Raw genomic sequence first — 4,557 nt, 5'->3', positions numbered from 1 at the left:
GACCATCCTTTAGGCCAGTGGCTGCTTTGTTTCCCTGATATATAACTGATCACAGTCCTCCTGGCACTGAACAGCATACACAGTGTTACCCTGTTTGTGCCAGGGGACAGTATCTTTGGAATGAACCAGTCTTTGCCATAGTGTATTTTTGGGTTTGAAAGCCACTGGGACGTAATGTTTAAAAAATAAACGCCTCAGTTTCCCTGAAACTCCCACAACATACGCAAGTTTTCAGACAAAACGTATCATATAGGAAGTAATCGTCCACAGGACCTGACTCAACCTTGTTAGATTTTTCTACCTGGATTATTGAGCATGCATCAGGGCATTTACAAAGTTTGAATAAAACAGTTATAACTCAGTTCCTATTCATCCTAAGATCTGGGTTTAAAACTCTGGCTTTGAAGGTGGGGGCAATATGCATTCCTTTATGGAACACTAGGTGTTTAATGAAATTAAGAAAAACAAACTTTGTTTCCACATTAAGGTCAACCATATTTGTCAGGATCTGAACAGTACCCAAGTGAGCAGTTCGGCCACAGACAGACGCAGAAACCAGCGGGTAACGGTAAGTGAATTTATTTACAGTGTAACGAGTATTTACAGGAGGAAACCGGAACCAGGACCTGAGGAGCAGAGAATGAAGGTGAGTATGGGATCGGTGAGGAGAGGAACAGCAGGTATGGCACAGATAATGTTCCCGGGGATAGTTCTTACTGAACAGGTCCACGTCCAGAACACAGAGAGGATGACGAGATTGATCCTTGTCCAGCGGTGGTCCGGTGTGGGTCCCAGAGAGCGGGGTCCAGGTGCGGTGAGTATTTCCCAGGTGCAGGTAAGGTGATGATTCAGAAAGCGACTGACCAGTCTTAGAATCCACGAGGCAGTAGTTGCAGGAACAGTCAGGTTCAGTTGGGCAGGTGAGTACTTAATTTGGCGGCTGGCAGTTGAAGGCAGACCAGACTGGTTCCAGATGAGCAGGAAATCCTGAACACAGGTTTGAAGACACGAAAAAACAGACTAGGATTACAACAGGGAGTACACGNAAGAACACAGGTAAGTTTCCTTCAGGCTCTGCACTTTACCACATGGTAAATAATGCTCCAGCGCTGGTCTGGTCTTCACTGCAGCCTTAAATACTCCTCCACTTCTAATCAGCTAGATCAGTCACAGGTGTGGGAGGAGTGGTGATGAGACGTCCGTACACCTGCTCAGGAGACGCCCACCAGGAAGCACTCACACAAACACACCAATCACCACAATATTAAGTCCAGTTAGTTCAGTCCAGTTCAGTTTTATTTGTATAACAGGGCTGAGCAATGAAAGTAATTCATAGGCACATCAGGCCCCCTGCACACTAAATATGGGCTGCACTATGAATCAGTCAAAATGTAGATACAGGGTTTTGGCAAGGTCTTCAGGAGTATTTTATGAACATCTTAAGCATGATACTGTAGGTGTCATAAGGCGTGGAGACGGAGGTGAACCCAGAGCGCAGACTCATGTTTTAATTTATTACTTAACTAAACAAACAAAACAAAAGGCTGATGTGGCAGCAAAACCTAAATACAACAAAATCCAAACTTAAAAACAAGGCATGACATGGCAAGGTAGTGAACAAAGAAACGACAAGCATGACAAAACGGAATGACCCAGTGACAAGTGACAAAACAGAGACCGGTTTTAAAGACAGAGGGAAGATGATTATGGGTGCAGTTGTGGACTAAACGAGGAGCAGGTGAGGTGGGCGTGGCAGGCATGAATGGAAAACTACTGGGGAGGTGAATGATGACAAGGAAACAGAAAACCAACAGACATTTCAAAACAAGAAACCAGACTCAAACAAGAAACCCCAAACAAAGAACAAAACACACCTACATTCATGACAGTAGGTCCACAATGGGTTTACGCTTGCAAAAAACTTTCATAGCAAGCTTTAATATTGTGGTGTGAGTGTATCCATAAAAGGGGGCCTGCAACTATCGGCGTGGCTTGGTTGACAGAATTCCCATCATAGTCAGGGCTGCTGGACAAAGAAGCAAGAAGGGCGATGTTGTCAAAGTTCTGCACAGAAAACTCCTTCACCTGCATCCTCTCATGATGCTGATGGTGTTTCGTCCCACACAGCTAGGCTGAAACTCTAAGGGGTTAAACCTAGGCATCCAGAGTTTCAGATTGATCTCAGGCAATAAATTAGCAAATCTGTTAAGATCATGGACTATACAGCTGGAAAGATATTTCAACATTGTGTTTTCCCCTGTATGTTATACAATAAGCATCTGTTTCATGATACTTCCACTATCAGAGTCTTGCTTGGTATGGGTGTATTTTGCCCACTTACACTACGTGACTACACAAACCTTTCTGGTAACAGTAGTTACAGCGTGTTAGCTCAGTTCTGTAGTAAGTATTAAAAGTTTATTTCCTAAGTTAGAGTTGCTGCGGCAGCAGAGTGACGCTGCATCAGAATGCAGTCGAAGCTTTATTTAACTTGTCTGCTTAAATGGTTCCGAAATGTTCAAGTTATGACAAAGTCTTGGAAAAAGCCTACAAAAGACATGCTACCAGTGCTGGTGTGGTGTGATCTTCTAGTGTGGAGCTGCATCCTGATGTGGTCAGAGAGAGTCATACCCAGAGTGTGGTGTGATTGTGGATATGTGTGATAGTATTATTGTGGAAAGTATGAAAGTATGATATGGTTCAAAAGAGTGTTTCGGAGAAGTGGAAAATTGCAGAATAAAACTATTTGGTGAGTATTAAATGTGTAGCAACATCGTGATTGCCTTCACATTGCAGGATGTTATTCAAATTTGCTGCAATCTTGCCACATTCTGATAAGTCATTGGAGGTCCTGGAGAGGGTAGTAGGGTTGTCATCCATTGTGTAGGGAACCACATAGATTCAGCAGCCTTAGCTTCATCACTATGAACACAGTCTATGTTCTGCACACATACATTTGCATGGTAACACGGACACTGTTCAGTTGAGAAAACAGAGACAAACAGCACAGCTGAAGCATTTTCCTCCATCAGCATGTTGCTTTATTACATTGTGATTATTACAAGCTGTCACCCCTCCCCTTTTCTGTCTTTAAACTTAAACCTGAGGATCAGCTCTGATTCCTCTGAAGCTCTGTTTGCTGTTGGGCAGCCTCTCCGTGCCACATGGCCTTTGTCACTGCACCCTCTCCACCTGTTCATGGCCAACAGTTGGCATTCTTTTGGACATCCATGAAAACACACCACATGAGACGTGCCCACACTATACACCAAATTGTTGTACTTCTGTCTAGTTCACAGCATGCAGAATGACAGTGAGAGTCACAACAGTTCAAATTTTTAAACACACACACTCATCTTCTACCTTGTCAATCTAAAACTGCTGTATTGGGCATTTTTACCAGAAATGAAGCAAGCATCGTGAAACCAAAAGAGGCGTAGAGCAGAACTCAGTGCAAAGCATCAAATGTGGGACGGACTTTGCCCTCGTATATCATTTTCATAATGAATTAACTCAGCTTAGTGATTCTCCTTGTGGTTAACTATTTTTTTAAAAACTAAATACAAAGTTGCAGTGCATAATCATTGATCTTTCCTTTGTAATAAATATGTTTGTTCATTAATCCGATGACCAGGTGGCCTCCCAGACCATATCTCATCACTTCATCACATTATTAAGCCACAAAGTCAGCTTACCTTTTCTTATGTCGACTGTTACACCTCTTATACCTCGCTTCGCACCACAAAGGCGCATCAGGGATGAATTGGCTTCAACTCCCATCGCCACCTTGGTCCATTTAGAAATCACACCCAGGCAGCCGGAAGGTCCCTGCTTGAAGTGTTTAGTGAATGTGGCTAAAGTTTTGAGAGTGACATAAATATTAATTGTCACAAAGGTTGGTGCCTCGGTTTTTATGATGGCAATTTAAAGATACTCCAGAGTGCTATGAAGAGTAACCAAATTAATTGCAAGTCATTTCAAAGTCCCTCATTGCCATGAAAATAATTTTATTCTCCAAAAATCCATTTCCACTAAATTTTTGCCACTAAAATACCTGCTGACATAATTTCAGTGATCCTCTCGTTAACACAGGTGAGACTTTTGATGAATAGTAGACTGGTTGCTACAAAATGAGGGGGATGCTTGAAATTATTGTCATTCCTCTGTTAACTATGGTTACCTGCGGTCATCATTGCTTTGCACGAAAAGGGCTTTGCAGGCAAAGACACTGCTATTACATAGGCCTACATCACACCTAAATCAACCATTTTTCAAATCGTCAAGAGCTTCAAGGAGGAAGGTTCAGTTGGTGTGAAGAAAGCTTCAGGGTGCCTAAAAAGTCCAGCAAGTTCTAGGACCATTTTCTAACATTGATTCATCACCAGTGCACACCACCAGGCAGGTGGGAGAGGGTCTGGATGCACAATGTGGCAGAGGCTTTAGGAACACGGCCTGGTGTCAAGAAGGGCAGCAATGAAGCCATTTCTCTCTACGAAAAACATCATAGACAGCCTGATATTCTGCTAAAGGTTCAGGATTCGAACTGCTGAGGATGAG

The 4,557-nt window shown here is 43.0% G+C and overlaps 1 long non-coding RNA gene across 1 annotated transcript; it reads right to left on the bottom strand.

The window, feature by feature from the left end:
• Nucleotides 1-432: 432 nt before the first annotated feature.
• On the bottom strand, nucleotides 433-1,142 carry LOC119616666. The gene is made up of 3 exons (XR_005232630.1): nucleotides 1,086-1,142; nucleotides 718-987; nucleotides 433-626 (listed from the first exon to the last, which is right to left on the bottom strand). It is a non-coding gene; the product is annotated as an uncharacterized LOC119616666 (long non-coding RNA).
• Between the last annotated feature and the right edge of the window lie 3,415 nt (nucleotides 1,143-4,557).

Source organism: Kryptolebias marmoratus, linkage group LG22, assembly GCF_001649575.2.
Source record: "Kryptolebias marmoratus isolate JLee-2015 linkage group LG22, ASM164957v2, whole genome shotgun sequence".
In the NCBI taxonomy this organism is placed as follows: Eukaryota; Metazoa; Chordata; class Actinopteri; order Cyprinodontiformes; family Rivulidae; genus Kryptolebias; species Kryptolebias marmoratus.
The sequence above is the reverse complement of the archived record's forward strand: the minus strand, read 5'-3'. Positions and strand labels throughout refer to the sequence as shown.